Raw genomic sequence first — 13,862 nt, 5'->3', positions numbered from 1 at the left:
TATCCCTCATTATATAATATTTTTTTAATTTTACTTTATTTATCTTCTTTCTTAAAATTGTAAATAAACAGTTAGATACCAGAATTAAATTTGTATTAACGCCAGATGCGCCTTTCGTCTACAAAAGACTCATCAAATGACGCTCGAATAAAAAAAAAAGTTTAAAAGGCAAAATAAATTACAAAGCATTGAGTAAAGCTCTATACATTAAATACTTTTCCCTTTTTACTAATGTGACATACCGAACACGACGTGTTACTTATCAACACGATGGTGACACATGTGGAATAAGAAGTGCATACCCTTCCGGAGCACCCGAGATCACCGTCTTTAAAGGAGGGGTTTATGCTTCTTTGTCTCTAGTTTTCTATGTTTTGTTTTGTGTAATATAGACTAGCTTGTCTTTTGTTCTGTCTCTTTTTTAGCCACTGGGTTGTAAGTTTATTTTCAATTTTTGGGGTTGAATGTCCATCTGGTATCTTTCACATGAGTGTGATTTGATAAATAGTTGTTCTGTCAACAGTAATATAAATTAATACGTAGTATAATTATGTACAATTGATGTGCATGTAAATCAGTTTTCTGCATCTGAGTTTGTTTCAAAAAGTGAGGTTTATTTCACCTCAAGAATGTGTTCGATCAAATAAACAGATATAAGAACATAAGTACACAGTTAAGATCTATATCAGCTTTAATAAGATAAAAAAATCGAAACACTATCGACTGGTTGATTCATGTTTCAGCCCAACGGATTTATGCTTTGATCTTTTCAGACGATCTTGGTCATAACATTATACTGATAATTTTTAGTAAAGAATATTCGTCTGTAATTTACATTGTCAACCGCATTGGCACATTTATGATATCAAGGTTTTTAAGTAAATAAGATATTTAAATGACTGATGAATATAACTTTTATACACTCTTATATATACTACAGTAGCAAACGTAAAATAAACAGCAGGTAATATCTTTCCTTCTGCATGATTTGTATCAACTATAAATTAACGTCAATACAAATTTTAAACAGCTTGTAAACATTTGCAATCCTACATCTCGAATAACACGATTTGTTTTGTTTCAGCAATACAAAAAAATCAATTTAATATAGAAGAATGGGTAATGAGTTTTAACAGAATTATATTAACATGATCATGGTTGGTTTTTTTTTCAAATATACTATTACGCAATGATATATGAAGTAACTGAAAGAACATAACTGCGGTTATTTTGTCCATAACACCAAAAAATGTTGTATAGTTTAATCAAACTTTCCATCAAAGATATTCTAAAAACAAACAAATCCTTATCATATGACAGTAAGCAATAAACAAGGGTTACTGTCATAGTGTGTTAATTAAGTGTAACTTATTTTAAATTTTGTTTTAATGTTTGGGATCAAAGTAAGAATTGTAATATGAAAAAAAAATCATTTTCGCCGATTGAGGACAAAATGTTTTTTCGTGGATATTTTATTTCGTTGTTTTGGCTAAGTCTTCATACCAGCCTATACATGGTTCAAAAAGAGAACATAGAATTTCACAGCATATGCTTTATCTCAGAGATTTAAATCTTAATAAACTCAAATACAAAGATTTAAAAATGTTTCATGTAGATAGAAAAATCCTTGGCGTTAACTACGATTACTCAGCATAAATTCACAGTTTACAGCGTTTATTGTTTACTGAAGGCCTATATACTGAATAAATTCATAATGTATGGATATTTATAATGCAAATAGAAACTCATATATCCTAACTGAATATTGTTGTTGGGTGTTTTTATTTTGTTGGTAACCCAAAAGTAAGCGGTAACACATACATGTGCTTTTTGTGACTGCAGCATAAAACATACAAGCTAGAAATACAAAAATACCTCCATAAAACTAACAATAGCGTGTGTTAACCTTAGTTTATACTGAACATTCCGTATTTACAGAAACAGTTGAATAATTTAACAAATATAAGACACCAGTAGCAAAATATTCCTACCTCTGGCCCTCAAAACAGATAATTTAACATGTAATTGCTATGATTTTATTATTGTAATAGTCTTTTGTATGGAAATCAGAAGCTGGGCTTTTGAATTATGCAGAAAATAGAAATAAGCAGTCAGTTCTATAAATCATTTAACGATGTCTTACATTAGAGTTGCAACTTCATACTTGCAACTCGTGAAAATATTACCTTGTATGAACACTTCTTTATATTAGCTTGATTAATCTGAATGTGGTTTATTATGATTTGGTTGTAACAACACTTCTTCACTATTTATTTGAGGTAGAAATTATCAAATTTAATTAACAAATAGGCATACAGTAACATGTTGATTGGAAACAGTGGCAGGATTTTATATTTTATATACTCTTGAGTGGTAGACAGGTTTGCTACTTAACTTTACATTTACAGTATTCTGAAATGCTTTTAACTTGATATAAGAATACCTTGGAACAGATCATAGACATTACATGATTGTCAGAAAACTGGCGTTTTGGGAGAGAGGCTAATGATTAAAGTCTTGTTTTCAAATTTAAAAAAAAAATGAAACAGGGATTGGGGGATGGGAGATGGATTTTATAGAATGGTTTTCAAGAGTTTTCTAAGTGGTTAAATGTTTGTATAGATTGTACTTTGTAAATACAGCAGCTGCTGTTTCACAAACCACGCCTCTTTTAGAGAGTTATATAATAATCACAAATTTGGGTATTTCTTAATTTACTGGTTCCCAGATATGCTTTTTGTGGTTTTATCTCACAGAGACAACACTTGGGGATGTTAGCAATATGGTAAAACATGGTAGCGTCTTCAATTTAATTTTAAAGAGGTCCAAAAGTGGAGTAGGGTGTAGTATAGTATTTTGTTAAAAGTTTAAGCTCTTAGAAAATCAGGGAATATAAAACTGAAAATAAGCCGCACAGCCCTATATTATGGCCTTTGAATAAATAGTAGTGCATTCTGTTCCATGATAAAACAAAACTTTAGCGTTAAAAAGGGACAGTTTTAGCCGAATTCCTTTGTGAAATTTCATTGTTTATATTTACAGAATTGTAAAGTATAGAAAACGTTTACTTTGTCGAACAATGAAATGTTGTGGTTTAGCTGTACCCACGAATCAACTGATATTGGTATTCTTGGAATTAAATGAATCCACAGTAGTAACAACTATTCAAAACAGATACATGATAAAATGACATTTTTTTTTTAAATATTCCTTATTTTAAACAGACCTTTCCGTAAATAAAGAATGGTGGATTAAACATGGAAATCAACTTTAATAGATAATTGAATTCGTCATTTTATTTTAATGGAAGTCAGCCAAGTTTATTGATCTGTCAAAAATCACTCTGCATAGTGACATTTGACTTTGTTTTCCTAGAAAAAAGGAATTATGTCGTCTCTATGTTTCCATTGTATCGTAAGTAACTACATAATTCTGAAAACTAACCAATGCTGAATATCTCGACTTTTAAAAGGAATTTTGAATACAGGAATTTCTAATATTTCTTTATCAAGAAATTTCTAACCACATCAATTTTAAATGCACATACTTTAAAATCAAATAATGAATAAAAATAAAAGTTGTTCATAAGATAAGTTTTTAAAATACACAAATACACATAAAAGTAGCGTTTTTTAAATAGAAAAACAGCTATATTAGTATTTAACAAATTTTGATAACTATAAAAATATGTAGAAACAATGCAATCAGGACAAAATTTACCGTGATCTACGTAAAACATATCGTACCTGAATTAAAAATGTTTCCTTACGTGTGAGAATTTCACCCAACCATTTCATAGACGCAATACGAGAAAGTCAAGGAAATCCAACTAAAAACGCTATACATCTATTGTAAATCAATTCTACTTAACCTAGCGACGAATAAATTTATCTTGTTTGTATAAACTCAATTGACAGTTTAATTATTTTAGCAATAAATAATGCAATGATTTTGAAGATAAGGGCATATCTTCATTGTATAGATGATGAATAGTAATTTACGAGTAATACATTTAATCATAGTTGCACAATGTTTAGGTAGTTTACTGTATCCATGTTTAGTAAATATCTCGTGTACAATATAAATAATAAGTTCAACATTTTAACTACCAATTCAACTTGTTACTTCAAATTAAACTCCATACAACAATTGAACATGTTACTTCATTCTCATCTATAATACATCTGCCCAATAACAGGTTTCTTACAAGATCGTGTTGTAAACATATATTCTTAATTTAGACTTAACATTTATTTATGCTCTTCAACTTTGTACTTGTTTGGGTTTATAAATATTTTTGTTTTGAGAGTCACTGATGAGTTTTATGTTGACGAAACGCGCGTCTGGCGTACTAAATTATAATCCTGGTACCTTTGATAACTTCTTAGAGTATTTTGATAAACTTATAAATGTTATTGCAACTATACTGAACAACGCATGTACCGTATAAACTGTCACAATAATCAAGATTAAAGATCATTCAACTGATTAATTATTAACAGTCAACTCTTTAATATAGTTGACACGCCACACTAGTCCGTAGTCGGGATCATGTGTCAAGTAGTTGTGTGCGTATATGTGAATTCAAGTTGTTTTGGGGGGAAATTCTTGATTTGTTTCTTTGCAATTTTTTATCTTCGATTCTATATGGGCCATATTTAGCTCTGTGCTATTGGTGATCACTGCCGCAGTAACGAACATTTTTCTGTTAATAACTCTATGAAGTCCTTTAAACACATATTTTGGGGGTCAAAATTAGACTCTTTTAGAGGGTGGCCAATGCGCTTTGTTTAAATTCTGTTATGTGTCTGTGTGTAATCGTGTCATATGGATTACCAATCATTATTTTTAAGATTTATAACTTCGACTAAAAGGAATAAAGCATTCTTCAGAGAAATTAAAAGACTTAAAACTATAGAACAAATAATGTAGAATCTATATAGTTTCTAGTACAAATTCAAGTGCAGTTATCGGATCAAAGCAGGTCAAATAGATATAGTCCATTTGGTAATTTATTACTTAAAATTACCATAAAGTGTTCGAACTTGAATATTCGCATTCTGACTTTTTAAATACCCATTTAATTAGTTGTGAGCATTTTCCTAAATAAGATAATGAGGTAAAGTTGTATACAGGGTAACATTTTAACTTTCAAACATATGCGAAATCACAAATATGAGCATGCAATTTCTCAAGTACTTCCTACGAATTTTTGACACTCAAAACATAAATATAAATATTTTCCTCAGATATCATTGTTGACAAAAAGAGTAACATCCCATATAAATATTATTAAAAAAGTAATACGATCTTTAAGAAATATCTGACAAAGTGCACTTTATAGAAGTTCATTTCGTATATATATGATTATAATAAATATTATCAAGTGGAAGAAGAATGTCAAAATGCAAAATATATTTAGTCTATAACAAGGGGGATAATCAAGACTTCTTGTTTCTAAAAATATCTTCTATTTGTGTTTATGTACTGCGATAAATACATGTTGTTTAAACTATTCATTACTTAATTATTCCTAATAAAACGATAAAAACAAACGATTAAATTTAGCCATTATTTATAGAGCTCTTGTTTGTTTGTTGTGTTTTGTATTTTCTGTAATTGAGAAAGATAAAAAGATAACCAGAATGTCCATGGAAATCTGACGAAGATAGTCATATATACTTTATTGACAATCTCTAAAGATTTGGAGATTTTCAAGATTTGAATAATTATTTACGTATTACAAGTTGTTAATATTTTTGCAACGAAAGTTTTTCTTGTTTTTCTCTTTGGACAATTATAATAAGCCCGATCGTAAAGTTGTCTTTTTTTCTTTCTAATTTGTACACCATGTATTCATCTGACAGTATTGAAGCCTTAATTTGTTGACGAAGAAATAATCATTGATATAAAACAACATACATAAACACGTTACGAAAACTGGCATTAAATTTCAAATTTACCGAAGGAAAGTTAATCAGTTTAAACTTGTTATTTAATCCAAATTAAATTTCAGTAAAATTGTTTTATATTAGTAGTTTGTTAAAAAAAAAACGTATGTTTAAACGACAAATTTAACGGCGATAAACTAGATTTAAATCTTTTAAATAACAAATTTAAACTGGTATTATTTTTCAAATAAATAACAAATTTAATAACCCATAAATCGAAATTAAACTTAAGAAAATAAGAAATTTAACAAAATTATGAAACTTTAATAAACTACTAAAATAGTTCTTCATAAATCAGACATTAAATTCAAAACTAGAAATTTAATATATGAATAAATTTTTTAAACGTATCATTTCATGCAGTGTTATTACACTCTTTTCAAAGTCTTTTTTTAACAATTTAATACCAGAAGTCTTTTGTGTACTAAGTGTACTAATAAGTATAATAGTCATTTAAGTATTGGAACAATGACTCAATGACGAAAAAAGTCTATATTTGTGAGGTGTTTTGTGCAGTTTTGAAAGCCAGGAAATATTTGGAATAGTCATTTTGTAATACGTTTTTTTTTGTGTTAAAACCTATTGTGCTGTATTTTGTTATTGCGTTCAAAATTAAATGAGTAATCAAAATACAATAATGACACCAAAGTACTAACTGAAATAAAAATTTTAAAGCAAAAATATCTATAATATATGTAATTGATTTAACAATGGCCTGATACGATTCATGCTCTGTACATGTGAAGTTGACAATCCTATGTAACCCTTTATGTTTCATTATATCACTCAAAACATACTAAAATCGAAAGGAAAAGGGTTATCAAATCAAGTGTCTTGATGATATAGTCAACAAAAGTTGTAGATAGTTATAGAGACAAAAACGCACTGTGATGACCAATTACACATGTGATATTGTAAGGTAAATCAATAATATATATATCGATCTGTCATGAGAGATTTATCATTGTAACAGTTTAATTGGTTTTCCAGAAAAAAGCGGTTGTTTTATTTACAATCAAATGAAACAAAAGCAATCTATTTCTGAGTTATTTTTGGTTTCTTGTTGACGGTTGTTTCATTTGCAATCATACCACATTTTCTTTTTTATAGAGTAAATGTATTCCTCCTTTTTGTTTTATTTTTATATATGGATTTGATATACGCACATATATAGTGAAGCGGCGTATGTTGAAAAATTCGCTTGGTTAACGAGTTTAAATTACATAAATACCTTATGTCCTAAACTGTCTATCAATTATTTAGCTTTAGAAAAATACGTGTCGTAAATATCAAATGCGGCACAAATGACGTTAAAATAAGCCGTAACTGATGTTACCCAAATTGCAACGAATACCCAACTTGCTGATATGGTAGACAAATCATATAACTAACACCTTTTAAAAAAAAATATGAACTATATTGGTACATACAGTCGCTTATGACGCTTATACACAATAAAGGCATTTTTAAATAATCCTATATATTTAGCACAAAGCATATGAAAATGGTTAAATCATTGAAAACAGCACGTTTAATAAATTAAAAATAGCACAAAAAAATCCTCGTTTTTTATCTAGCATTATTTGCATGTGTAGTATAGGTGTGTGTTAAACGTTCAACAGTAAATCTGCCTTAAAAACTCTTCAATCGACCCGATTTACTTTTTAAAGTTAATACATAAGACGATAAATATCTGCTTTTTATCAGAATTTGGAGTCAGGATCTTTGTCAAACAATAACTGTTGTAGTTTCTAGTTATTTGCGATTAAGCGAAGGTCACTTGAAGTCATTATTAAGCTCCTTTATTGTTCCTTTTAGAACTTCCTAAGCCTTGTGATTTTGTTATGTTGTGTCAGAATTGGTTAAAACTATAAGGTCTCTGATGAAACGTCGCATTCACAAGTTGAAAACTGTGTGAACGATCGACCAAAGTCCGTTTTCAGAGACAAAGAGGCCATGAAATGTCTATCATCTCTTCATGATAGGTATCGTGTTGTTCCTGCGGACAAAGCTTAAAAAAATATTGTCTTTGTATGTAAATCGTATTACAACGAATGTCTTGTAAAAGGATTGAGTATAAAGAAGCACTCAGGTAATCTCACATAGAAAGACATATCATTTGACAAGGATGAGATTTTAGCAAATCATAAGTCCTTCATGGCTTCAGTAAACATTACATTGAACACCAAATCAGAGGACCTATCTTGTTTGTATTGGATACCAAAGCTTTATAAAATTCCGTACAAACAACGGAATATTGCTGGCTCATCGTCATGTTCCATTAAAGAAGTGTCCATTAGTTTGACTAAAATTATGTCCGCAGTGAAAGAGGGACTTCAGAAATACTGTAAAACTGTTTACTCGCGTAGTGATATTAATCATATGTGGATTCTTAAAAATTATAAAAAACTTCTAGACAATTTTAAATCGGTCTTTTTCTGGAATTAGTCCTATCAAAACTTTTGATTTTCAACCCTGTATACCACCATTCCCCATGTGAAATCGCATAAAAGAAATAATTCACAATGTCTTTCAACATAAAAATGGTAGCATATGCTATAAATGTATTACTTTGTGATTTCATAAGGCATATTTCGTTAATAGTGACAAACAAAGAGGTAAAACACGATACACAGGAGAACAAGTAGTAAGTATGCTGGAGTTTTCTTATCGAAAACATATTTGTTGAGTTTGGAGGTAGACTTTTCCAACAAATTGTCCTTATTCCTATGGGAACAAAGTGTGCGCCTCTTCTTGCCGACCTCTTCTTATTTTCATATGAATCGGAGTTCCTTCAGACACTTGTCAAAAACAAGAGGATCAAAGAAGCCGGATTATTAAATTTAACTTTCAGATATATTGATGATGTTCTTTCCATAAACAAACCGAACTTTTCTGATTGGGTTCCATTGATATATCCCCTAGCACTAGAGATGAAAGAAACAACAGACACAGCTTCCTTCGCCTCATTTTAAGACTTATATTTCGAATTTGACTTACACAGTCATCTCAGTACCAGATTATATGACAAACGAGACGATTTTAATTTTGAAATTATGAATTTCACCCACCTTGGGAGCAATATACCAACTTCACCTGCATATGGGATATATATTTCCCAACTTATTCAATATTCACGAGCTTGCAGCTCCTACTCAGACTTTGTAAAACGTCATCAGTGTCTGAGTAGATAGTTATCAAATGTACCAGGATTATAATTTAATACGCCAGACGCGCGTTTCGTTTACATAAGACTCATAGAAAGTTGATAAACCAGGGGTATGTTAAAGAAAGTCTCGTCCTTTTTCTTAAAAAGTTCATCGGAAGGTATCAAGACCTTGTTGATAAATTTTCCGCATCGACTTCACAAATAATACACGATGATAATGATGTATAGATTTTTTGTACTGATGTTTTTTATCATCTTAACAACGTGTTTTATAGTTCTTTCATTTGTCTTTGTTCTATTATTAATCTTACTTATACTTTTGAATGGTGTTAAAGTGATATCCATTTAACGTGGTTCGGTACTTAAACATCTCGTCAATGTGTTTGTATTGTCTTTCATTTTTTGGTGGTGTGTTCTGTATATGCAACTTTTTGTATTTTATTGGTTCTTATAACGTGGCTCTGTATTTGAAAAGATCCCGTCAATTTGATATTGTTCTATTTGATGTCATTATGATATATTTCTATTATGAATTACAAAATACGTTTATCACAAACGTCAAAATCATTCAATGCGTATTGAAATTGACTATTTGTGGATACTTACACATTCTATATATCAATGTTGGACTATTTTAAATCTCGGGTCTATTTCTGAAAATTATTCTAACACTTTTGATTTTTTTTCTCTCAGGAATATGACAGTTCTTGTCCATTCTTTCGTTTTTGATACGTTTTGTTATTTGATTTTGCCATGTGATTATGGACTTTTCGTAATTTTACTTTTTGCCTTTCTTTCAAGAGTTTTTTTTTTGTTGAATTAAATCGAGAAAGTGAATATCATAGGGTTCGTTTTGTTTTTGAGTGGGTTTGATTTGGTTTGCATTCAGGTAAATAGAAACTGTCACTGTCTCGTTAAAACTGGCTCCGCCCGATGCCAATACAAGGCAAGTATTAGTTGATGTGACAAATGCATTGTCAGCGATTCTAGTGTTGCATGTTTTGATGAAATATTAATTATTCCAACAGAATCCGAACGGAAAATGACCGATAAATGCTGCAGCAAAGACATGTGGCGATATTTTGGGTTTTATTTTTAGACCTTTCGGATTATAGCTTTTCATCATTTATATAAGCTTTGGCTTTCAAATATTTTGGCCACGGGCATCACTGAAGATACATGTATTGTCGAAATGCACATCAGGTGCAGGAAAATTTGTACCGTTAATGACATTCTGTGATGAAACAGGAACGGGGTCAACCGTATTTAGTTTTATAGGTCATGAAATAAAGCTGCACAACTAAGCAGAATTTGTAATCAGTAGCATATCTTCGGCTGAAAAGGAAGCACCAAATACAAAACCTTGTCCCCGTTTCGTCCCCGAGGGTATCACCAGCCCAGTAGTCAGCACTCCTGTGTTGACATGAATATCAATTATGTGGTCATTTTTATAAATTTACTGTTTACAAAACTTTGAATTTTTCGAAAAACTAAGGATTTTCTTATCCCAGGCATAGATTACCTTGGCCGTATTTGGCACAACTTTTTAGAATTTTGGATCCTCAATGCTCTTCAACTTTATATTTGTTTGGTTTATTACTATTTTGATATGAGCGTCACTGATGAGTCTTATGTAGACGAAACGCGCGTCTGGGGTACTAAATTATAATCCTGGTACCTTTGATAACAATTATCAAATTCTTTGCTGTCTGAAATAATGTTCAGCATTGCAATACAGCTAAATGTTTTACTTGCAAGAAACTATCATATAAGTGTCATCAATTTTTGTACACTGTACCAACCTTTTTACCGGGGAAAATTAGTAAAACCTACTGTCATTCCTCAAACCTAAAAGCTAAACATAACAATGCAAGCACTACAAGACTGCAATTGTATTCTCTGCTACACAAGGACAAGGTAAATATAGCATTGTACTTGCTATCAATATCTTTTTGGAGATGATGTTAAGGGCGCATATAACGTGAATGCATAATTATACTTGGCAGCTTGAACGATGATAGACGATTAATACCAGTGTGCGCCATTATTTTGTCTTTTGGTGCAGTTGCCAACGGTATTCTGTCGATCGGTCATGCCTTGAGTGGCTGTGATTCAACTTCAAGGTTTTGTTTGCATCAATTAAAAGTCAGTATTCAACATCATGAAGCCAAACCCAGCCACCTAATTTTTATGTAGCCTTAACACAGGAGAATATTTTTATATTTGCTGCTAGGGTGTTTAATACTGCTCTTACAACTCGGAATATAAATTTAAGAAATTTCACAACAATTTAAATTTACTGCGACATCAATTGACTATAGATATAGTTAAATGTATTATAAAGCTTCCGTCATGTGCATCAGTATGTTAACAACACAAAGCAAAGTTTTAGTGGCTGCCAATTTGACCTACAAAAATAATTGCTAACCGTGTTCCTTTAGTTGAAAAATAATTGCAAAATTACAAGCTGGGTCAGTTTTCTTTGATGGACAAATGGCATCAAATATCAAATTATATAAAAAGTTGTTTTGACGTCATTTCTAAATATCGAAAATATTTGGTATGAAATGCAGTATTGGTACATAATACTTATTAGAACAATATTAATGTTTTTAATTCTCTAGATGAAAATAGGAAATTATTCCTTGATGACCGTTGACCCTGATTTACAGCTCGATCGTATCAGCTTTTATATTTACGACGCATATTTGCAAAACGTACAAGATTTCAGCTTTCTAGTGAGCTATTACACTCCAATGAGGTATTAAGGTAACTTGAATTTCTAAAATAATCCTCTCTGCCGCTCTCCTAATACATATGAAATTGTTTATTATTGAAATATAATCAAGATACATCTTTATAATTTGACTTATTTTAAATTCATATGAAGAATCACTCAGTATTATTTTATCGTATCTATAATATATAATTCGTACCTGAACAGATAATATAAGTAATTTCATTTTGTCATTGTAAAGAAGCAATCCTTTATACCTAATAGATTAACACATTGTTATTCCTCTTTGCTTGGCGATGAATACGTATTATCTAATGAATGGCTTTTATTTATTTTGATTTTATTGAACCATAAAACTATTTTTTGACTCTTCATATTGAATAATCCGCGAAGCAGATTATGTAAAATGTGAAGAGTCAAAATTAGTTTTATGGTTCAATAAAATCAAAATAAATTATTGCCATTCATTATAAATAAATTTCCATCAAAAATAAGGCTCAAAGACCATTTTATTTTATTTATATTAAAAACAAAAAGGACACACATGTTGGCGTATGAATACACAACGTCAGAGTGGGCGTGTCACCATCAAAATTGACAACATTGAAAATAAAACTAATAATTTTAACCAATCAAAAGACAGTAAAAACACAAAATTTATTTATGTTTGTATAAAGACAGCTTTCTGTGCTATGTTATTTACTTTTTTGTGATAAATAAAGGCAACAGTAGTAAACAACTCTTCGAAAAGTAATAACTCTATTGAGAGAAAACACATTCGGGTAACAAAATAAAACCGAGGGAAACACATCAACTGTGTAAAAGGGAAACAACAAAACAACAGAAACATTGAAGTGTAACAAAAAACGAACGATAATTATGGTGGGCTTTTTTCGGATAGAAGCATAATTTCAAGCATTATCAGGCTTGCTTGAGTGAAACTCAAATGGAAAATATGTAATGCATGTGAAGGACGTGAACCACTATACAAAGATTTTCACAAAAAATAGTGTGGCAAAGACTTATCGAAAGGTGACAATTCGATTAAACGGTATTTTTTTCCAACGTTTTATCAATAGAATACCATATTAGTGATTGATGGGGATAATGTAGACATACTTCTAACCATATGCATCTACAATGTTTGCAATATCATTGAATAAATTTTCACTTATTTTACCTGACTTTCAATTTGGACATTTTGAAACGCTGATATGCGAATGACTTATTTGGAAATAGAAATTTCCTCTTGAAGATTTATGAAACCTGAGCTCATAACTAACAAACGTGCTAAAAAAACAGAAAATATCGAGTATTCATGATTAATATTCGAAATTTGAAAGAACTCTGACCGGAATAAAATGGATATAGTACAGTTTCACTATTAGTATATAATGTCTATGATCTATGATACCAGAAACCTCATAGTCATATAACTACAAATACTCAATAAAAAGTTGCATGCATGTACATGTATATTGCACTATAAATAAAATTATATAGATATTTAGTTTAAAGTTCGACTAACACTATTCAGTATTCAGCGACACAAAATCAAAATTATAAAGGACCGCTGAACTAAAAAATACAGTGAATATTATGTAAAAATCCAATGATAATAAAGAAGGACAAAAGATACCAGAGGAATAATCAAAATAAACTGACAACGCCATGGCTGAAAAAGACAAACAGACAATGATCGTACACATGAGACAACATATAAAACTCAAGAATAAGCAATCCGAACCTAACCAAAAACCTTGGGTGAGCTCATGTGATCCGGAGGGGAAAGCAGATCCTCCTCCACATGTGGCACTCGTCGTGTTGCTCATGTTATAAAAAATCCAGTTAATATTCATAAAAAGAAAGGGGATTGTAGCTACGACGTAAGGAACATATCCGATACCATCTGTAAAACGGTTATTCAAAAGCGGTCAACCAGCACGTGATGGCGTCCGTTCGATTTACGAAGGGATGATTTAAACTTCATCATTTGGAACTCCTG

The sequence above is a fragment of the Mytilus trossulus genome, chromosome 11, assembly GCF_036588685.1.
Source record: "Mytilus trossulus isolate FHL-02 chromosome 11, PNRI_Mtr1.1.1.hap1, whole genome shotgun sequence".
Taxonomy (NCBI): Eukaryota; Metazoa; Mollusca; class Bivalvia; order Mytilida; family Mytilidae; genus Mytilus; species Mytilus trossulus.
The sequence above is the reverse complement of the archived record's forward strand: the minus strand, read 5'-3'. Positions refer to the sequence as shown.